Source organism: Monodelphis domestica, chromosome 7 (genome assembly GCF_027887165.1).
Source record: "Monodelphis domestica isolate mMonDom1 chromosome 7, mMonDom1.pri, whole genome shotgun sequence".
Lineage (NCBI taxonomy): Eukaryota > Metazoa > Chordata > Mammalia > Didelphimorphia > Didelphidae > Monodelphis > Monodelphis domestica.
Window position 1 is genome coordinate 94,645,660 of NC_077233.1, and position 24,325 is coordinate 94,669,984.

General features: G+C 38.0%; 1 long non-coding RNA gene and 1 pseudogene across 3 annotated transcripts; one reads left to right on the forward strand and one right to left on the reverse strand.

Moving 5' to 3' along the window:
- The window catches only part of LOC103093225 (zinc finger protein 420-like), a 136,096-nt pseudogene that overhangs the window by 59,682 nt on the left and 52,089 nt on the right, over positions 1–24,325 (forward strand).
- On the reverse strand, positions 148–11,329 carry LOC103105739 (uncharacterized). Of its 3 annotated transcripts, none has more exons than XR_008913484.1 (3): positions 10,956–11,329; positions 7,637–7,711; positions 148–3,325 (listed from the first exon to the last, which is right to left on the reverse strand). It is a non-coding gene; the product is annotated as an uncharacterized LOC103105739 (long non-coding RNA). The 3 variants fall into 3 exon arrangements; XR_008913483.1 differs by having other exon boundaries at positions 10,865–11,327; XR_001623711.2 differs by lacking the exon at positions 10,956–11,329 and adding an exon at positions 8,559–10,855.

Genomic DNA, 24,325 nt, shown 5'->3' on the forward strand with positions numbered 1-24,325 from the left:
CATATTAATATTTTCATGGGTGGACGGACACCTGAGAAGGAGATTGGAAACTGAGGGAAAATGGTTAGATGAGAGAGAGAGAGAGAGAGAGAGAGAGAGAGAGAGAGAGAGAGAGAGACAAAGGAATAAAGACTCAGAGACAAGAAGTTAAAAAATATAGGCTCCATAGTGCATGCCCCTCTGATGGTATTGAGAGAGGGCACTACACATGTCCTCAAACTTTTATTGGAGAATTTAGGAATGTGGAGTGGGAGGTAGCTAATGCATATGTGACATGCCATAGGTTTTAACATTGGCTCAATTGACAATCACGTAATCAAAGAGGAGGAGATTAATGAAACATGTGACTTGGTAAGAAGTATGGTCTAACTAGGTGGGAGCTAGAACCCTGTGGCAAATAATGTCCTGCTCAGGAATTCTTTTGTCCTTTGGACTGAAGATTTGGAAATACAATAATCAATAGGCAACGTGACCATGAGTCTGGTATATGAACATATAAGATACAATATCAATACCAATCATACCTTCAAGATGCCAATATACCTGGTATGCTACATAGATCCCTTTTTGTTTAAAAATTAAGATGAGAGTGTATAATGGTAAAAAAAAATTATAAACTAAACAAAAGCAACAATAAAAAATAAGAATAATGAGTATAAGAAAAATCAAAATAACAACATAAACATGAATTTTAAATCAAATAGCAAAATTAAATTAAAATTTTTATGTAAGACCAATAATAAAAAATAATAATAAAATGACCTTAACTCACTAGTGATCCCGAATTAATGTGATATCAGTCCCACAGTCCTGTAGGACACGTGCATTAATATAGCATTTTACCCATGCTCAGCCAGGACTGTAAGAAGTTACCAGACCTTTAAATCTAAAGAAAGGGACTATAGTTTGATAAGAGAGGGAAGTCTTTCCTTTCCCTTGGTCTGATCATGCATAGAGTTCTTGAGATATTGAAGCCATGATGCCAGCCACATAGATATTTGGTTGGAACTGTGGTATAAGGTCAATATATGTTTGAGGGTATCAAAACACTGCATCCTTTTACCTCCAACAAGACATTTATCCATGTTTTATGGATTTTATGTCTCTCTAGATATCAGGCTTTCTGGCAAAGTTTAATGCCTCCATTGCAATCCCTTCTTCTGCAATCAGACACAATAACTCATATTAGTCCCATGAGGTTTAACAAATGCTTGCAGTTTCCTACAGTCTCAAGCTTTTGGGTATGTACATATATATTAAAACTTATAGGCATTGTAAACTTATCCTTCATGATGAAAAATAATACTGCTTTCAATGTACTTCAAGTACTTAGATGAAAATATATGGGAAAAATAATCTGAAAAATAATCAGGGAAAATAAAAGTAAAATTAATACAAAATTTTAAACTCATGGTTCATATTTCATGTGGCAAAGTTTTACCTAAGCCAGTGTGTAATCCAAGAATTTTCATTCAAAAATGTTTTCTATTTCCCTAATTTAAGTTGACTAAGATTCACATTGTGAGCATACAAAATATTTCAGCATATAAAAGCTTTTCAAAAACATTAATACAATTAATACAAATTTTTAAAAGTACCAATATTCCCATAAACATTACATTCTGTGTGTTTGTTGCTCTATATCATCATTTTTAAACAATGAGAATGATGAAAATGAAGTGTCATTGCAACATCTGGCTGCATATTTCTGATATAAGTCTTACTTAAACATCTTTTGCATAGTATAAGCAAGCCAATCAATATAACAACCAAGACTATGACATTACCAATGTTTGTAAACTTAATTCTGCCAAGCCAATTGTTAGGGTTAATAGAAGCTAAAGTTTCTTCCCATTTAGAAGAAATTTTTACAGCTTCTTGCTCATATAGGTATTGTCATGAATAGAATCTATACATTGATGTAGATGACAGTTTAAGCATAGAATCTCATATAGCCCCTTATTGTTTTTCGAGATGTTAAGTGTACTACCTACTAACATTACTTAAGGAGCAAATACACAAGCTGTGATGTTAACGTGAGTAACATTTTTCAAATCAATCCCTAGATTTGTAATATTGACCTAAAATTTACAAATTGACTGGTTGTCAGCCATGATTTCCCACTGAGTATTTTGAATGGAACCTGCTTCAATACCAAGTCTGGGACCTGATACATCAGCTTGTGCAAATTCTTCAATCTTATACTATGTTGTTCATGGAATGTGCCATCTTTCATGTTCTCTAGTTCCATCTGAACGTATCAATAGATCATAAAATCTACAATGTAATTTAGGTCCCCAATAAAAAATCTCAAAGTCTATTCTACCTGCCATCTCAACTTTTCTAGGAGTTTGACCAGGACAATCTGTCCATTACAAATCCCTATGCAGTGTCTCTACCTAATTTAAACACAATTTTCTGTTGTCAGGGATTCTAGGTCTATGTTGTAGTTGATATATTCCATGCCCTTTTCCTATGAAAGCCATACCAATGCCTATATAATTGTTATCAGTAGTGTTAAGATTAAAATTAGTTTCTCTGCTAAAATATTATTTTTAGAGGTTTATTAAAGATTAAAAAATAAAGAAAATACAAAATAAGAAAGCACGTGCCTACGAGGGCAGAAAGGCCCATTCGCTTACACTACATCTCGAAAGAAGCATGTGTCCCTGGAAGCGCAAGCAGGAAGAGAGCTAGCAGAAGGCGGAGTCAGTTTAAAAACAATTTCGGTTCTGGCGCAGGTGAGAATTCAGGTGAGATTAGAGGGCATCTTGGGAATTAGAGCAAGGACTTCTGGGGATTGAAGTCAAATCTCCATTTTTACAGTAGCATTTCTTACAATCCAAGCTTGAATTTTACAATGTATATAAAATTAATTCTTTTTGTCAGTACATACTGTAGATATACAAAATGAAGGGTATAAAGTAGTGCCTGAATAATTATAGCTAGTCCCTTCTGACTCCATGGTAATGTCTTTGGCTAAAACTGGGTATGATGGCCATTTGGTGTCATTAACATACACAAGTGGGGGCTTGTTAATCCAAGTTGACATTCTTAATACTTGAGGTTTAGATATAATAGACCAATAGATTTCAGCATGACAAGTGTCCATCAGTGCAATAATAGTGAATATAACTAAGATAGGTGTGATGTCAGTCTTTGACATGTGTGTTGTCACCTGTGAGCATCTCGTCAGGTGTGCCTTGAGTGTGGCTGGTCTGCTGGTGATCCATGTCATCTGTGTTGTTCTTCTGCTTCGCTTCTCTTCCTGGTCCTGTGCCACATGGCGTGATGTGCTTGGTGGGTATCCAGATGTTTCCATTATCTGTAGAAATACAAGCAAACCTTCAACCCAATGTTATTATCCTATTGGGTCCCCTGTGTCTTTATCTCCTGGTAGTCTCCGAAAAATCTACTATACAGTGTAATCCTTATCATTACACTCAAAATGCTATTGCATAGGAGGAATAGATAGCCCTTCTGGGATGGAGAAATGATTGATGGTTAGGAGTACCATTACATCTCCTTTTTTCATTTAAAAGATTAAATACAATTTCCAGCTAAATTGGTTTTTAAATAAGTCTGATTCTAATAAAGACATACTTTTTGGCAAATATAGAATGAACCAGTTAAGACAATTATCATACATACATTTTGGATAATATAAACAATTTCTGTTGCAATTGAACAGTATCCAGTGTACTGTTATAACATTTCTAATTATACAATTTGTTTTTTTTTAATCAAATTTAAGTAACATGGAACAATTCCTATAAAATAACTGCAAGTTATTTATTGTACAAATATAATCTGAATTATTCAAGTATATGAATAGAGTTGATCTTACAACAAATACCCATATGCTTTTAGAATAGAATGTCTGTAAGCAAATTAATGATAGTTTTTTTATAGGTAAACTGCCTCTTAGTAAAAGTTCAACTGTGTGGATAGCTCATTAGACCTGTCCCTAAGTCAATGGTTGTGCCTTGTTTGTTCATCTGCTGTTTTTTCTGGTGTCTGGCCTCTGTGTTGTACTATGGTTGGTGCTATACAGACATCTGCTTACTCCTCTCTCTGGGCTTTCTTTGGAAATGCTTGATGATTTTGGTTTCTTTCCATGGACTTCTGATATCTGAGAAAATAGAAGCAAAATCTTGACCCCCAAGTGAAAGACTTATTCAATGCATCCCTTTGCCAAAAGTGTGCAGTTCTTAAAATTTTGCAGTTACCTCCTTGAGATGAAGGAGTGACAGAAATTTGGACTTCCAAGTAATTTCACTTGCTTGTATAGAACATTGATGTTCAATAGAACTGGCACACCGATACAGTAGTGAGTGCAAATTACCTGCTTCCTAAAAAGCAGTGGTTGTTAGGCCATTTACCTTTGAAATTCCCTCATACATAGGTTAAGGGAGGTTCATGTCAGAGTAAATGTGTATTATAAAATTTTCACTCTGACTTTGCAAGATAGTATTCATTGTGATGTGAGATAAGAGAATAAGTTCTGCATCTTGCATTAGTTTAATATTCATATATTTTAAATAAATAACCATATAAACAACATACAATGAATCACAAATGATTTTACAAGTCTGTGCTATGATCTTTTTTTTTTTAACCCTTACCTTCCGTCTTGGAGTCAATACTGTGTATTGGCTCCAAGGCAAAAGAGTGGTAAGGGGGTCAAGTGACTTGCCCAGGGTCACATAGCTGGGAAGTGTCTAAGGCCAGATTTGAACCTAGGACCTCCCGTCTCTAGGACTGGCTCTCAATCCACTGAGCTACCCAGCTGCCCCATTGTGCTATGATCTTAAGCACATGTCTAATTGCAGTCAACTCTGCTTTCTGCAAAAATCTAAACTGTTATAAAAGTTAAATTTAGTCTCTACTGATAAAAATATTATATTTTATGAGGTTTATTAAAAAATATTAGAAACAAAGATAAAGAAATATAAAATAAGAAAAGCACGTGTGTAGGGCACATTAGCCCATTCACAACCTACTCACTACATCTTGCCTGCCAGGTAGAGAGACACGTGTGCTTAGAAGTGGAAGAAGATTTTGGGAGGCAGAGAGCCCTTTAAATACTAAATTGTGTTCTCGCACTCAGGTGAGGACTCAGGTGAAATTATAGGGAATTCTGGGAAGTACCAAGGACTTCTGGGGATTGAAGTCCAGGGTTCAAATCTCAATTTTTACACTTTGCATGCATCAACATTACATGACTGTCTGATATATAGCTTCTGCTTTTTCTTGATTTGATGCAGTGAAAAGTATTCACAGCATTAGCAACAAGGTACAATGATGTTATTTTTTATAATAATTATATATAAATTCATAATTTGCAAGATTTTGGTACTAGGAATATGATTATCAATTTCCTCATAGAAGCACAGGGCAGAATCTCCATTCTGCATGTTGAGAGTATTTAAAACTTTCAGAACTTTGTCAAAATATTTCAGGTTGGTTTGTAGTTTAAGCAGCCTATGTTGTGGCATATTCTTGAGGAGAGAGAAATAAAGTGGGAAATCTCTAATGAAAATAAAATTTTCCAGGAAAAGAATTAAGCAGATCCAAACTGCACTTTTTAGCTCTATCAACTCAAACTGTTATTTCAGAGTTTTGTAAAAATAGACTCTGGACTTCAATCCCCACAAGCCCTTGCTCCACTACCCCAAAATGCTTTGTAATCTCACGGAATTCTGAGGTGGGCGGAGATCGAGAAGGGATTTAACCTGATTGCAAAGGCTTTTGTGTCTCTCTTTTTTGGACTTCCGTTTTGGAGCAGACATGGCTCTTTCCATAATGTAGGTGAGGTCTTGTCTAGGCCTCTCTGGCCTAGGCACATGTTTCTTATCCTGTATTTTCTTTAATCCTTAACTTTTAATAAACTTCTAAAAAATATAATACTCCTTGCAGAGAGAAACTAATTTCTACCTGCCTCAGTTTCCTCAGTCTCCCCTAAATTTTAATCTTTACAGTTTCAAGCATGCTTCGCAATAGCATTTTTCCTGAAAGATGCTTAATGGGGTTTGTTTACAGAGTAAACAGAAAGAAGAAAAAATTTGAGTGTAAATAATAGCATATTTGCATATGAGAGAAAAAATACTTCTCCTTGGTATTTTGGGTCAAGAGAAAGAAGGGGAAAAAAAGGATTATTCCTCAAAACTGACTTTAAATCTACTGATTTGGAACTAACTGCGCTCCCTGTGAAAAAACTTTAGTAACAGCCTTCTAAACTAGGAATCCAGGATCAGCTTTAAAAAATCTGCTTGAAAATTAGAAAGTGTGGGGTTCTTTTCTCCACACTGAAAAAATGGCTATGGCAGGCTAGAAACACATATGTGGGTGTAGAAAGGGATTGGGGCAGAAATATTTTTATTTGTCACCCTCTGTGGAAAAAAAATGGCTGGGATTGGCAGGCTCTTGAGGCAGGTCTGGTCTCGGCAAGAGGAGACTCCAAGCTGGGTGGAGAGAGGTGAAGAACGTTGGCCAAGCAGATGGACAGGAGAAACAAGGGGGGGTGGGGAGAAACAGGCACACCCCAACACCAGACCTTCCCGGTAGGCAGCAACCAGGAAAACTTACTATCTTTACTGTAAGGCTATCTGCTCAAAAATGAGAATGAGAATGATGATTCTCAAAATGAGAAAAAATGAGAATTTGTAATACCTTCATGGTAAGCCAAAATGTGGGTTTTTAAATAATAAATATTATATTTTATAAAGTTGTATTATTAATAACTAAAGCAAAAGAACTGCCTGAATTCAGCCCAGTTGAAGATCAAAAAAAGAGGGCATTGGGGGGGGGGGGGGTAGCTGGGTGGCTCAGTGGATTGAGAGTCAAGTCTAGAGATGGGAGGTCCTAGGTTCAAATCTGGCCTCAGATACTTCCTAGCTATGTGACCCTGGGCAAGTCACTTAACTCCCATTGCCTAGACCTTACTATTCTTCTGCCTTGGAATCAATACTATGTACCTTGGAACCAATAGTATTGGTTCCAAGACAGAAGGTAAGGGTTAAAAAAAAATGGCACTGAGGCTCTCCCACTTAAATACCAATAAGGGATCTCACCAAAGTGGGAGATTATAGGGAATTTTGGGAAATACTAAGAACTTCTGGGGAATGAAGTCAAAGTTTCAAAATCTCCATTTATACATAAGGCAACACACAGTTGTTTCTACAGGTACTAAAGAGCCTAAAGCAAAGAAGTCTCAGCATATAGTTCTTAAGTCAGAGAGAGAGAGGGAACCCAGGGACACTAGGTTTCCATAATTATCCAATATCATGTCCCTGTATAGAGCCCTCTGAGCTAGGGCCAGATCTGCCCATTCCTTCTGGGTGAATTACCCAACCACATCAAATGTCACCAGCTCCTGAAATAACATTTTTCTGCTATCCCAGGGACAACTTTATCAGTCAGTCCCTGTATGAGGTACAAAAACATCATGAGGGCCAGGTTGTTTATATGGTGAAATCAAGAGAGCACCTTATGCAAAGGATGCTATTAAGAGGAAAAACATATTGGGGAAAAGCTGTTATTAGCCTGAGAAACCTCAAGATAAAGAAATATGTTCCAATCACACTTGGGAGCAAGGGACAAGATCTTAGGAAGGTTAGAGGGAACCATAACTCACCAAGACCCTAGATGTCAGAGTCATGGCCACCATCACCTGGTCTTCCTAGATCTTCTCTTTGGGAAAGGCAGGAATCTAGGGAGTAGGAAGAATGAGAAACATGAATAAATCCTGCTCTAAAATTCCCAACTGATGATTAATGACTTCCCTAAATAGAGTAGATTCAAGGACCTAAGAAACTCTCCTCCCCACTACCAAACTGACTTCTAAAATGATACTACTTCATATAATAGATTTAGAGTTGGAAAGGACCATAGATTCTGGTACAGCTTCCTTATTTAGCAACTAAGGAAACTGAGGCCCAAATTGGTTAATTAACTTACCTATAGTCACACATATGTTAAGAAGCAGTTAAGATCTTAAATCAGGCTCCCTTACTACAAATGTAGCCCTCCTCCCATGATGCCATTTTTTTTGGAGATGATGCATCAGCATTATCTCCCACATATCCCCTATGTTTATAGCAGTATTCTCCCAAATCCAAGGCAAAGGCAGTGGGAGACTGCAGGATAGAACACAAAGAGGATAGGAAATGGAACAGAGTTCCAGTGATAGTGAAGGCTTCCAATGGGGGGGGGGGCTGGGGGGGAGAAAAGAGAAGAGATTCAATAGGAACAAAGAAGAAATGAGAAGTTTGAAGATGAAGAGATGATCTCTAAGGCCTGCCTTTTCAAGGTCTATATTGGATAGTTCTAAGTTCAATGTAAAGTTGAGGTCTGAGAATGAAAGCCCAGAAATGGGGCGCAGATGTGTACCATTTAGAGATTTGCCAAGGCATGGCCTTGTTGTTATAAGGATCCAGGTAGATCTTAGATAATGAGCAGCCTCTCAAGGATATTGTAGGAAGTACTTCTACTGCTTCTAGTGTAAAAATAGACCCGAACTCTGGACTTTAATCCCCACAAGCCCTTGCTCCACTTACCCAAAATGCTTTGTAATGTCATGGAATTCTGAGGTGGGCGAGATCGAGAAGGGATTTAAGCTGATTGCAAAGGCTTTTGGGCTCTTTTGGACTTCCGTTTTGGAGCAGATGTGTCTCTTCCATGATGTGAGGTTATCTTGTCTAGGCCTCTGGCCTAGGCACATGTTTTTTCTTATTCTGTATTTTCTTTAATCTTTAACCTTTAGTAAACCTCTAAAAAATATAATACTCCTTACAGAGAGAAACTAATTTCTACCTGCCTCAGTTTCCCCTAAATTTTAATCTTTACACTAGGATGGCTATCACTGTCAAAAGCACTTCCTGTACTGGAGAAGAGAATGGGAAGTGTAAATATATGGGACATGATTGTAAAGAAATCTGTGAAAACTAACCTCTAAACCTCAGAGGCAATATCATGTAAAACAAGAAAGAAGGTAGGGAGGAAACTTGACTCATGTGACCTTGGGTAAGTCATGTAATCTGTATGCCTCATTTTCCTCATCTATAAAATGGGGATGATAATAATACCTTCCTCCCAGGATTGCTGGAGGATAAAATGAGACAATAATTGTAAAGCACTTTGCAAACTTTACAATGCCATATAAATGCTAGATATTATTGTCCAACCTAGGAGATTACTTAGGTTATCACTACTCTGTGACCTTAATTCTTCTTCCTCTAGCCTCTTTTAGGAGCTTGCCCTAGAAATTATTTCTTCTCACAATCGGGTCTCTATTTCTTTTTGTTACCCTTCCTTTATATTATTTTCATGCATGCAATTCATGTTTCAGCCAAACAGTACAACTTCCTCCTTAGATCCCCATTAGACATGCCAACTCTCATTTCTACACACCACATAAGCTATACACAATACCTGACATCAATTACCTCTTTGTTTTTACCTTTCATAATCTTTTCTAATCTTTCAAAGGCCAGCCCTCAACTTGTGAGTTCTACCCTTTTACATATGCACTACCAGAACACACTTGATCACTGCAAAACCCTGCCATCTGGACTCCTTGTCTTTAGTCTTCAGGGGAGTCCTTTCATCATGCCAGAATAAAGCAATTTTCTAATTTTCCTGCTTTTGTGGGGTAAAATGCCAAAGGGTCTTTTTGCCTGCAGTATCAAGTCCAATCTCTCAGATTTTAAAGACTGCAACAAACTCTCCATGTTACTCCCTAGCTAATCCTCATTTCCCATTCCTACTCGAAACTCTTTAGTCTCGGACTTTGTGTGTGTGTGTTCCTTTAAGTATATAATGTAATGTCTTAGAACAACATATCTATCAAGGCCTTTGGCCATGGTCTGATTCAATCCCATAATTTTGTAGATGAGGAAATTAAAACCCAGAGGGATGAAGTTGTTTTCTGATGGTTCCGCAGAAAATGAATGGCAGAACAAGAAATCGGTTGGAGGTATTCTGATTCCCAGACCTGTGTTCCTTCACAATATTAGTCCAGACACCTGACCCAGCCTGGCATTCAAGGACCCGTTCTTTCAACATTGCCTCCTGAGGTAAACTAAGTCATTGACCAGAAAAATCTGGTTTTCCCTGGAAAAGTAGAAATCAGAACTGAGCTTTCTTGTGAAGGTCAGTCAGCTCAGAATAGTTAGAATTCATGAGAAAATACCTCCCTTAGTGCTGGCAGCTAGTTTAAGATATACAATAGAATGAATGCCCTATATCCCCACGCCACTAACCAATATAGCTTCTAGACAATAAGGCTGCTTGCTCCATCAAGGTTATGTCTCATAATGAACATTGTTTGCTTTGTATCTTGCGCCCTGTAAAAACTGCATTGTAACTTCAGTCCGGTGCAACTTTCACTAGGAAGTTAGGTGCGCATTATACCCCTGGCCAATTAGGTACGCATTATTAATCAATCAATTAATAAATGAATAGTGGTTCCATTAATTGAACTTCTGAGTATCTAGACTCGCTTTATGAAGTGCACCATTTCACTCTCTCCACGCCCAACTCCCCGAGAGGGCAAAGGAGTCCTTTACTCAGTCCCTCCCGCCCCTATCCCAACACGCCCACGCATATTTGGTGCGGATCCTCCAGCACCACGCCCCCTCGCCCCCAAGCCACCCTCCCCCTTCTGAACAGAAGGTCTCGATTTACTGTGTGACAGGAGTATCGAGAGGGCCATTACTCTCAAAACAGTAGCAATATTAGTACCAAACTGGGGCTGGGGCGGGGAGAAACTGGGGCTGGGGCGGAAGAAGTGGTTCCTCCCAGCAACCCTCGGGGCGCCTTCCCCTCGTCTTCCGGTATCCTACTTCTAGCTGGTGGAAGGTACCTAGGTGGAAGACAGCTTCCTTCCATTTGTCCCTCCCATCCCCGAATTCGCTTCTCATCTCCCTGTCCTCGGAGCACATTCTGAGACTCACTGAGAGAGGGAGGGATAGTTCGAGAGCCTCGGTGCCTTCCCCTCCCCCCAAGAAAGCACTATGGTTGCGCCGGAAGCACGTGACAGCAAGTTCCTGTTGATCATTCACTGTCTGTATTCTCTAGAAAGGCGGGGGAAGGGGGTGTAGTTGGGCAAGGGTGAAACTCAATAGTTCTTTTCCCACGATCCGAAGACAGTTGAAAGAGAAATCATTGGGGTGCAAAGCTCCCAGTTGTCCGGTCAGAGGGTGGGCCTCTGCTTCAGTTTCACATTCAATCTTGCAGGCGTCATCAGCACCAACTTCGACTTCCTTACGACCTCCCCATACCACTCCTCTCTGTTGTTTGTCTATGTCTTAAACAAACAAACAAAAAAAAATTGTAATCCCAGCACTTAGCACAATGACAAATATTAGGCACTTAATAAATGCTTTTTCATTTATTCGTCCTCTACTCACCCTCTGCCTTCTGCTCCAATGAACACAGGTCCACAGGAATGACGTGAGCTTGCCATTCCTAAAAATATATATTTTTAACAACTCTCCCTTGGCAGGCTCTTTGAAACCTCCAATAACCCAGAGCCTTATTTACAGCTCATTCATTGCACAAACTTTTAAAAACTTTTTCTTACAGAGGAGATGAAATATGCCTCTGCAATTTCCACTCTGCCTACTTCTGTTCATAGGGACATTGAAAAACTCATTGCATCTGGAGTCAGGAAACATGAATTCCCATAATGAATTAGCTATGGGAACCTAGGCAAAAGCATTTTCTTTTGGTCAAAGGATCATCAATTTAGACCTGTAAGGACACACTAGAGATCATCTAGTAATCCAATTCATTTTAACAGATGAAGAAACATGGCCTAAAAGGCCAGTTTCCACACCCTCCAGGATGGGCTCCTAAAGAGCTATCTCCAAAACACCATTATACTCAAGAGAAAAACAAATGAGTTCAGTTCCTTTTCAAACAGATGTCTCAAAGGTGGCTCAATACCCATAACTGTGGAGGGAAGTCAGATCTCCGTAAACTTTCTGTTTCACTTTTATGAAGCACTCAAGGCAAAATGTGATAGATTCCTAAAAAGTCATCATGGTTGGTCATAGTGTCGATCTGAATTTTATGTCTTTCAAAGTTGTTTGTCTTGGAGAAAGAAACTAAAATGGTAAAGTAGAAGAAATCCATCTAAGTTCCCATCCACAACTCCCTCAGATAGATCTATAAAATGGATTAGATTAAATCTTGATGGAGAAATCCAGAAAAAATCACAGTGACCTCTTTGCCTGGCCCAGGTTGGCATACAGATACAAGCAGGGATGTCTCTGGACACTGGAGACAAGGTAAAATCACAGAATTTTCCAAATGGTCAATGGGACAGTCATACAGAATTCTACTTAAACCAGATCCAAACCCAGATCAGAAACTTGCTGAGCTCAGACCAAATACTGTTCCATCCTGTCCCTGAGATCCTGGAATAACACAACTCTCTACCCCATATAAGCAGCACCAAGATCCTCCCAGATCTTCTCTCCAGGAGTGCTACAGAGCCCAGTCCTAATATCAAATCCAAGTCAGGAAATAGGCTAGAAGAATGAGCAAACAAAAAAAGAAACACTCTCTAATGAACTATTATAGTGTCAACTTCCTCAAGATTCAAATGTGGAAGAATATGATTACAAAGAATCTATAAACAATGTGTCAGAGAAGAACAGCTTTGGCACCAACTCAAATAGAATTCTTGGAAGAGAGAAAATGAGAGTTAAAAATAAAGAATTAAAATGTTTTTGTAAATGTGATGAGAGGGTTCAAAGAAAAAATTGTAGAAGAAATGAAAGCTACTGAAGAAGGACTGGAAAGGATATTTACAGTTTGACACAAAAGGTATAAAACCTTGCCAAGCAACAAACTCCTTAAAAATTAGAATGGACCGAATAGAAGCCAGTGACTACATGAGACAACAAGAAATATTTAAACAAAGTCAAAAGTCTAAATAAGAATAAAATGTAAAATATATCATAGCTAAAACAACTTACGTGAAAAACAGATCAAGGAGAAAAAATTCAAGAATTATTGGACTAACTAAACAACATGATCAAAATAGAGTTTAGACATCATATTTCAGGAAATCCAAAAGGAAAAATGCCCAGATCCCTTAGAACTAAGGTGCAAAGTGAAAATAGAATGAGCCCAACATTTCTTCTCCTGGAGGAAACTCCAAAATAAAAACTCCCAGGAACATGATAGCCACAATCCAGCACCCAGAAAGGAAGAATTAATGAAATGAGGAGCCAGAGTCAGAATCATATGCAACTTAGCATCTATTACTATAAAGCAGTGAGGTGATGCCTCAAGATAGAGTGCCAGACCTGAAGTCAGGAAGATTTGTTGTCCTGAATTCAAATCTAGCCTCTGCCATTTTTAGATGTGTGACCCTTACTAGCCATAAGCAAGTCACTTTGCCTCAGTTTTCAAATCTGTAAAATAAGCTGGAGAAGAAATGGCAAGCCACTCCAGTATCTTTGCCAAGAAGACTCCAAATAGGGTCAGAAAGAGTTGGACAAGACTGAAAAATGAGTGAACAACTAAAGCAACAGAAAACTTGGAAAGAATATAAGCTTTCGGCCAGGAATAACTTACCCAGAAAAACTGAGTATGATACTGCATGGGATATAATTTTTTTTAATCTAAATGAAAGAAATTTCAAATATTCTTGAAGTTTAAACCCAGGAGTGAAGAAAAACATAAAAAGGTCAACATGAATGGGGAGATGAAAAATGTATTTCCTCTGAACCCTATCATTCTCAGGGGCCTCAGAGAAAGCTCAATTAGACAAGGCCTAGGAGTGGTTCTGTTACCACTTAAAGATCATAAGAAAAGAATGGAGAGAAAGAAGAAAATCCCAGGATGAAGGAAAAGGTAAAAGAAGGTTAGAGAAAATAATATCACACAATCATAGCAATACCAAGTGAGTCAGATGGAGTTGAGTGTGTAATTCTTCTCTAAGTAAAGCATTTAGCTTGCATTCCATTTGGGAGTGGGATATGGAGGGCTAGTTTGTTACCTTTTGCTGACTTTATCTGGAGGCTATAGGGACAAGCCTGGGAAAGGAACTGATAAGACACAGAGGCCCCAATTCAAGGGCAGTAAGTAGTTCAGTTACTTCTTTATCTCTTAGGATGTTAGATGTAACTCTTCTTTTGTATATTTTGGTAGTTTCATTGTTTTTGTAACCTAGTTCATGCATTCAAAATTCTACATCACAGCTTCTCCCAACTGGAGCTGGACAGAGGAAGGAGGGAGGAGTTTCACTTTAGGATCCTACAAAAGGTCTGTTCTTACAACCAGGCATTTGCATTTGCCATTAGGGCTTCTACCTACTTTCATGAAAGGAATAAACACTGCTTTCCTTTACTCCTATCTTTCCTATTCCAGTTTATTCTAGTAAGTGGGGGCATTTGTGCTTGTTATCTTATTCCACTCACAGGGAAGAAGAGATGGAGGACAGTTTGACACTTGAACCTTATCCTTATCTGAACTGGTCAAAAGAAAGAACACACACACACATACAAACACACACAAAGAGTTGGATATAAAATTAATATTACTCAATAGGAAATAGTAGGAAAAGTTGAGAAGGAGGTAGGGAGAATTAGAGGAAAGATATGGAAGGGATTAGCCCTTAGCAAAACAAATTCTAAGAATGTACAAAATATTTATAACTCTTTTGGAAGAGGCCAAGAATGGGAATCTAAGGGAATACTCATAAATTGGGAATTGTAACAGTTAAAAGAGTGGGAGCCATAAACTGTAATAATTAAAATGGTTGGGGTCATAAACTGTAGTGATTAAAATAGTGGAAGACTTAAATTGTAGTAGATATAAGAGTGGATGAGTAAGTTGTGACCACAGGAAATATGTTTTCACTACAGTGTTTTGTGTTTAAATCAAATATAAGGTGGTCGCCAGGGAAATATTCCCAATTATTTAAATATACCCAAGTCAGCTGGGTTTTATAGAGATTTTAATTAATACAAATACAATGAGGAATTAGAAAGAGAGAGAAAGGAAATAATGAGAAAGGGATAAGCCGGCCCTGGCCAGTTCTGGCCAACCCAGGCCTAAGCCCTAAGAGAAAAGATCAGTCAGTCCTTAATCACTCATCACAAGATCTGTCCAAGCAAGGATTCTAGTGACACCAGGCCAGCTCCATCTCAGCTGCCTTCACCAGCTCAATCTTTCTCTGAATGTATCTGAGAGAGTCTGGAGAGAGACCCTTCAAGGCAGCCTTTCCCAGCTGACCTTTTTTCAGAGAGAGCCTTTTGTCTCCTTTTAAAGGGCATTTTCTCCTTTGTCACCTCCCCGAAATTCTTACATCTACCAATCACAGTAGACGTTTTTCAAAGGACAGACCATTCTTAGTTCACACTTAAGAAGGTGTGAACTTTTGAGTAATTCACACCAGGAAAGCTCTGAGTAAGTTTCTCAGCTCTTTGTTCCTTGTAAATTCACAAGTTGCTTGACCTTTATAGGTACTTAGGACCCCTTTGTATTAGTTCTAAAAATAGGCATGGCTTAAGTATGGGTTTAAGTATTTTTCATTGTTCAGCAAGGAGTTTTCTCCCCTAAATCAGGCTTAATTATGGTGGAGTAGAGGTCTTCACATTTTTGATCTAAGTAGAGTTCACTGCTCAAATGGGGAATGGTCTTAATCCAATCTTATGAAGTAGGGTCTGGGAATTTTTAAGGTTCACAGAATGGATGACCAAGTTATGGTATATAAATGTGACGGGATAGCATTATGCTGGACTCTTTTCAGGGTAATGGCCAATCAAGATTTTTAGAGTCTAATGATAAAACATGTGGCCCAACTCCTGATAGAGAGGTGAAAGAGTCAGAAAGAAAAATGATATATATTTTCTTTTAGATGTGACCAATATGGACATTTGTTTTCTTTGACTATACATACTAGTAATGGAATTTGTTTTTCTCATGTTCTTAAGATGGCCAAGATGGCGGAGGGATAATTTGGGGTAGGAAAGTGAGAACTTCTACTAATTAAAACAAAATACTTTTTAAAAAATAAAATTGTTTGTCTTTAAAAAAAATAGATGAAGAAATAATACCATAGAGGAGATGGAATGTGACCTAGGTCACATAGGTAGTATACTGTCAAAACTGAGATGTGATCCTTCACATTGACTTGTGAGGTCCTATGTCTGCGGAGGGGAAGATAGCACATATAAATGGTATAGCTTTGGGGCTAGAATTCAGCAGATATTTACATAAAGAAATATAAGAGCCAAACAAAATGTGGAGAAATACTGATATTTGGGATAGGAAATAAATATCTTCTCAGAATCCTAACATAATTAAGGATCATAAAGGAAGGATAAAATAACAGAGGGTCTTTGTGTGATTTAGTTTTATTGGTCTTAGGATAAGAAAAAAATAGGAGGGACAAGGGACTTATACTAGGGATAAAAAAAGGAATTAGGGGAAGGAAATTACTATTGCATATTAGAGGTTCACAAGATAAAAAATATATAACCCTGGAAGAAGGGATAAGGGAAATGAGTATACCATAGACCTAATCTTTATCTGAATTGGATAAACAAAGATTGAATGCAATTACACAGCATATTTTCTTCACACAAACATACATACACATGTCTAAATATAAGAATACATTAAACACCCATGATGAAAAATGCTATTCACAGCCAAAGAAGGAACTGCTGGAGTCTGATTTCAGATCAAAGCTGCCATCTTCCACTTTGTTTCCTTCATGAGTTTTTTTTTTAATTGTATGTGTGTGATATGTGTCTTCTGTCAAGACATGAGCAATATGGAAATATGTATTGCATGAAAGCACTGTTGTATAACCTACATCAGATTATTTAGCACAGGGATAAGGAGCAGGAAGAGAGGGAGAAAATCTGAATCCTAAAATGTCAGAAAACAATTGTCAAAAATTGTTTCTACATGTACCTGAAAAAATAAATTAAAAAAAAGAACACATTAAATACAAAAAAGAACCACTAGGGGACAAGAGCAACAAAGAGGAAGAAAGGAGACCAAAAGGACAAGCAGTATCAGTAAAGAAATAATCATAAGCTAAAAAATAAAATAAAATAAAATAAAATTGAATCCTGAAAACAGAAAAGTGAAGTGTCAACTAAAAGGAAAGCAAGAAGTAAAAACCTAGAAGTGGGGGTTAGGTGAGAGTAAGAGAAAAGCTACAACAGAAAGGAAACCAGTGTTTCACTTATAAGATGACCCCTTCTTTGCTGTGTAACTTCCTGTCAAGTCACTTAATTCCATTTGCTTACCCTCTTCTGCCTTGCAACTGATACATATTATCAATTCTAAGACAGAAAATAAGAATTTGTTAAAGGACATAAATAGAAATTAAATGAAATGTTATGATATGATAAAGGAATTCCAAATTCTTGATAATAGAATACTTGTGGGGTGATATAGATATCAAAAGTTTGGTTATCCCCATGTGTAGTTAAGGTGGTATGGAGGATACTAAAGAACTATGAGACCAGTTTATTAGAGGAGACACCAATATAAGAATGTATACAAAAATGTATGTATGTATTTAAATCACCACATACAAAAATAGGAGTTAAGGTAGAAAAAAAGATTTTGAACCAGGTACTAAACTTCTTAAGAAGAGTAAAAGGCATCAGTAGAAAAATATCAGCAGACTATAGAATTCCAAATGTATCTGGAAAAAATGAAGTTCAAAAAAGGGAAAGGTGCTGGTGTCAAAGGTCAAGTCTGAAGTGGAAATGAGGAATAAATTATATTCTAGCTCCTCTAGGAGCAATTAATCCATGAGTTTGAGTGAAGCTATAGTCAATCCTGGAGAAGATGGTCACAGGTCCATTATTTTCTAGAGGATCTAGAAGGGAAAATTCTTCATGTGTACCAGAAGATGAAAGAAGAAAAGATCTAAAATGAAGAGAAGCTTGGTAATTATAAACTGGGGATGCCAGAGAACATAATGGAATTGTTCATGATGTTAGCTCAATAAATGATTGTCAAAATGAATTGAGAAGTAAAAAAAGGTAAGATTCAGATTATGTTTCAGGGTCTGAAAACTTGCCAATTGCCTGGAAGATATAAAGACTGCATCTTGAAGGTCCGTGGATTAGGAACTGAATCGTACAATAACATGCTGGACACAATTTTTTTAAACTCTTCCCATCTGCTTTAGAATCAATACAAAATATTGTTTCCAAGGCAGAAGAACAGTAAGGGTTAGGCAATGGGGGTCAAGTGACTTCTCCAGGGTCACACAGCAGAAAAGTGTCTGAGTTCAAATTTGAACCTAGGACCGCCCAGGCTCCTGGCCTAGCTCTTAATACACTGATCCACCTAGCTGCTCCTTGGATATAATTTCAATAGCAAGAAAAAGTCTCCTTTGCAATTTAACAACTGAGGCTTAAGAATAAGACAATACAAAATGGACTACTAAATGGGTAACGTTTCCCATAGATTTCCCCCAGGACACACTTCCTCAACTGTTTCTTTTTTCATTATCTGACTTTTATATGCACTTTTCTCTTCCTGTACTGCTCCATTGAAGTCTATATTATATAATAATATACATAATAACATAAAGAATACAGACTTTATCCCTTTATTTATTTTTATTTTTATATCCTAGAAATGGCTTGTTTGTTCTCAGCATGTTTATGCAAGCTGGCTGCCTGCTTTTAGGAATGGTCCCTGCTCTTACTATTTATTTCTTTGACTCCTTCAGAAAACAGTGGGATGGGGGGCCCTGAGTGCAGAAACTTCCTATGAGTGGAGAGTCAGGAAGGAAAGAAATGAGGAAGCACAGTCAAGAGAGAGAAGTAGATGGAGGAGTTGAACCTCCCCAAACCTCAGTTTCCCTATCTGTAAAATGAGGATCAGAATGTGGTCCAACTATGACAGAGGTTACTGCAGATGGCACCCGCCAGCTCCAGGTCAGGAAGATCCTTCCTCTCCCTGCTGATCAGTTTCCCCTTAAGCTGGTCCCTTCCCCAAAGCTCAGTCAGGGGAAACCCACAAGGGAGGGAGGGCACTGAGCAATGAGAGACCAGAACTGTTCTAGTTCTTCTTGGACCTCTCTAGGAAGGCGGGAGGTTTCTGAATCTCTGTGGTTCTGGTCTCATAAACCAGAGGAGAGAAAAGTAGAGGAAGCCCAGGTCACCGCACATACAAAAGCTTCCTTCCCAAACGTGTTCCGGAAGCCACTTTGCCCAGGCTCCTAGAGCTAGCATCTAATGAGATAAGCAGAGCCTTCTAAGTCCCCAGGAGGACTTCAGTGAGGCCAGAGCCAGAAAGGGAAGCTGATGCCTGCCCTTGTCACTTCGTCATTCTTTTTTTTGCTTAGTCCCCGAGAGCTTAGTGAGAAGCAATTAGTGTTCATCCACTATGTCCTCCGCTCAGATCTTCATGGTGGCTGGTTGTCACTCAGACACCTTTCCAGTTTATCCTTCCAATTCTTGTGACCTGGTCATCATGAAGATGGAATAAAGCATGTTTACAGAATTTCTTACCCTTTTTTGGTGGGGTGGGGGTGGTTACATATCCTGTGGCAGTCTGGGAAGTCTATCTCAGCACCATGGGGGTATGCTTTTAATTATAATGGGAAAAAAAAGACTAAATTTCTATAGAAATAAAGATGTCATTTTTCCCCATCCAAGTTCATCAACCCCTTGAAATCTCTCCATGGACCCTTTGTAGGGGGTGGGGGCGGCCTCTGTACTACAGGTTCAAAACCTCTCCTTTAGGTCCAGATGAGACATGACCAGAGTCCTCAGCTGAAGATCTGGATCTCTTCATTGAGCCTGTATCCTATAACTGTAGAGCGACACAGATCAAGAATGAGGGCCGGTGTTCTACTTGGCATTTGGGAAGGGTAAGTTATCCTTGAGAAATATGGAGGACTCTAAAACAGTCCTAGAATCATTGACTCCAAATACTTCTGTATTTCCATCATTGAGATTCCTTCCTTGGGCATCTCATGAGACTCAGGGTGGGTCCCGGAGAAATGTGATTTCCTGAGAGCTGGGATCTTTCCTTAATAGCCTTAGTAGCACCCCACTCATCAAATGGCTATTGAGAACTGGCTCCACACTGCCTTCTGTTTAACACTTCTCTGAAAGGACAACTCTGGGACAAAGAACTGATGCAGTTTAGAAATAGTCTCCAGCCACTATGCACAAAGGGCGATAAAAGAATGTCTGCCCTTTGATCCAGCCATAGCACTGCTGGGTCTGTACCCCAAAGAGATAATGGACAAAAAGGCTTGTACAAAAATATTCATAGCTGCGCTCTTTGTGGTGGCCAAAAATTGGAAAACGAGGGGATGCCCATCAATTGGGGAATGGCTGAACAAATTGTGGTATATGTTGGTGATGGAATATTATTGTGCAAAAAGGAATCATAAAGTGGAGGAATTCCATGGAGACTGGAACAACCTCCAGGAAGTGATGCAGAGCGAGAGGAGCAGAACCAGGAGAACATTGTACACAGAGACTAATACACTGTGGTATAATCGAACGTAATGGACTTCTCCATTAGTGGCAATGTAATGTGCAGGGATGTAGGAGAAAAAACACTATCCATAAGCAGAGGACAAACTGAGGGAGTAGAAACACCGAGGAAAAGCAACTGCCTGACTACAGCGGTTGAGGGGACATGACAGAGGAGAGACTCTAAACGAACACTCTAATGCAAATACTAACAACATGGCAATGGGTTCGAATCAAGAACACATGTGATACCCTGTGGAATCACACGTCGGCTACGGGGGGTGGGAGGGAGGAAAAGAAAATGATGTTTGTCTTCAATGAATAATGCATGGAAATGATCAAATAAAATACTATAAAATTAAAAAAAAAAAAAGAAATAGTCTCCAGCCCTTAGAAGAATAGATGGGTACCTGCAGGAAAGTTGCTCTCACCTCATCTACCAGGTGAGGTACAACTAGGACTCCTGGGCAAGAGAAATGATAGAGGGAGTGGATCTTATGAGTCCAAGGTCTTAAGGGGCTGTGATTTAAGTGCTCACAGAATGCGGTGTGGCTACCCTGGAACATACCTCACCGTATAACATCCCTATGGGAAAAAGCACACCTTACAATGTCCCCTCACATCATGTTTTCATACAACCAGCTAATGACATCACCTAAAGGATGCTCTCTCTGTGTGTCATTTTTCTTTTGGAAAACTAGTAATAGGAACTGAAAAGAAAAATAACTTTTAGGCTAAGAATGCCTAAGCTTCTTATCAGAGTATCTAGGGGAGCAGAAACTGGTAATAAAATTTGCTTAGGACTCTTCTACAAAAAAAAAATTGTTGCTTATCTTCCCTTTTTGAACACTTTAGATGTTAGAACAGAAAAAAAAGTTTTAAACTAAATTATGCATTGATATTGATATCATTGATATCACAGAGATCCGCATGGTCTTCTAGCAAGTCTGTACCTAATCCAGAGTCTGCTGCCATTACCATTATGAAGGGTTGAAGAAAATCTTGGGCTTGTAAAGAAAACAAAAGTCAAAATCTTGACATCTGGAGGTCAATATAACTTTTCTGCTTTAAAATGACAAGAGATTAGCCTTAGAACACAAATGTGGGGGGAAATCACCTGAGAATGTTTCCTAACATAGCTTGCAGAAAAATAAAACATCTGATTTTTTTTACTAAGGACTGCTCCACTCTCTACAGTCTCACCATTATGGATCTCATCAGCTTAAGGGTATCAAAAATGTCATAGTTTTTTAGTTTATGTTCTTCCAATCTCCCTTCCCCTGCTGAGGTAGGTGACTAGGGACATAGAATGTTGCGTATACTATCACACAGCTGAGGTGTTGGTAGTTTTTGCTGAGCCCTTCATATTTCTCAAAGACACCTTGCACTTCATGAGTGCCAAGTGTAAATCACTAGTCCTCAGCCTTAATCTCTGTTGATCTATATCCACTGGATACTGGCTCAAGGAAGAGACCTAAAATATTTATGTGATCCAACCATTCTGGGAAACAATTTGGAACTACAACCTACATACTCCCTTTGGCCCAAGAATACTGCTATAAAGTCTGTACCCCAAAGAGATCACAGAAAAAGGAAAAGGACCTCTATGTACAAAAATATTTATACCCAATCTTTTTGTAGTAGCAAAGATTTGGAAATTGAAGGGATGCTCATTGCCTGGAGAATGGCTGAACAAATAGAAGCATATGACTGTCATGGAGTACTATTGTGCTATAAGAAATGACCATACTTATATGAACTGATGCAAAGTGAAGTGAGCAGAACCAGAAGATCACTGTTCACAGTAATAGCAATATTGTGATGATGATCAGCTAAAAAAGACTGTTATTCTGTTCAATACAATGACCCAAAACAATTACAAAAGACTCATGATTGCAATTGCTATGCCTTCAGATAGAAAATCGATAAATGATGAGTGCAGATTTAAATATAATTTCCTCATCTTCATTTTTCTTGCTCTTTTGCCAATGTATTTTGCATGATTTCACATGTATAATTGATATCATAATGCTTGCCTTCTCAGGGGATAGAGGAGAAGTGGAAGGGAATTTTGAAATTTAAAAAAAATTTTTTTAAAGAATGTTAAAAATTTTTAAATAAAATTTTGTTGCATTGGCTTGCTGGGTAGAGGATGGTAATAACCACTGTATATGCTACAGCTTCTTAGAGCCATAGGTGAGAGTTGAGTGAAAGGTAGATACCAATAGTGGATGAACAGCCCTTAATAGTACATTTGGCAAGCTATCATACCCGTGGGGCTAATCCTCCCTAAACACCCCATACACATAACAAAGTTTAGGATTCTTGCCTGTAACATAGAATCCTATTTCACAATGTTGGGAAGCTGGGCACAGTGTCATAGTCTTTGAACTGTAACTAGAGAGACAAACCACATGGAAAGCAACTAATTTGAAGTAATTGGCTTAGCAATTCTGGTATAATAAAAGGGAGCGGGATATACTGAACCATATGCTTTTTGTTTTTTTAGGTGAGAAGATTTTTAATACCTGTTGAATTTTGCCTCAAGTTACTGTTAACTGGACTCTTTTGCTGGTGGTACATTGTTTCCTAAGTCACATTTTACTTACTTAGAATGGCCTTTACACATGCAATAGGGAAAAAATGCAATATTACTGGAGAAGACAATACAATATTGAATGGGGGAGAAAGAAGTTAATGAACATAGAAAGCATTAATACTGGGTATTTTTTTAGTTCTGATTCAAGTCAAACATCAAGACTGAATCACAAACTATGTAGAGTCACAGGCTGAACAACAAATTCTTCACCAAAAAATGTGTGTACTAGTCTCAAAATCTAGAGACACGTATGTTGATGCCTGGAGGTGGCAATGATTTCAAAAATATTGAGCTAATATGACTCACACTAATATGACTCACACATTTATTACATAGACAGCTGATGATGTGAAGTTCAAAAATGTGTCACCAACCATAATAATATAACTTGGATAAGGCCAGATTGCAATAAAGGAAAGTTAGGACAAAATGTTTTTTTTAATTTAATTACAAATGGAAAATTACTACAATATACTTAACAAATGGGTTTTCAGCCTTCATCTAAATATTTCCACAAAAGGGAAGAACCCACGTTCTCTACATTATACTTTAGTTTAACTTTAAGAAGCTTTTCCTGGCATCAATTCTGATCCAAAATTTAATACTTTTTAATATTTACCCATTCCTTTGTTTTGCTTTCTAGCCAAATAAAATATTAAACCAAAGAAGCTTTTCTTATAGTGCCTTGTTTTGGCCACAAATTCCACAGTGGCATGACTGCCAATCATGAAGTATCATTGGGCAATAATAACTTCTCTTAAAATCCATTATAAATATATGTAGTCAAACAAAATGAATTTACATGCTGGCCATAAGAAGTCTCAAAATACAAAATAACTGTCCATCTTAAGCCTTCCAGAGTGGGAAAACTGTTGTTATTGACAAAAACAAAAATCTGAAAAATGATAAGTTACCCACAAGACAAAGATCTTTAAGCTTAATTACTTATAAAGGTAAAAGGGGCAGTATCTACTCCAAGTAGAAGTAGATCCCTATCTGTGGGCCACATATTGACTGAGAAAGCCACTTATTACCATTATATTCTACTTTTATTTTTGTTAAATCTTCCCAATTATATTTTAATCTGGTTCTGAGGCACTGGAGAGTTTTTCAAACCTGTTGGCCAGTTTGACACCTCTGGCTAAACTCATTTTTTCCATTTCTCAAGAGCACTATTCATGGAATATTGGTGATTAAAGTTCTGTGTGACTCATCCCTCTATTAATCTATAAGCATC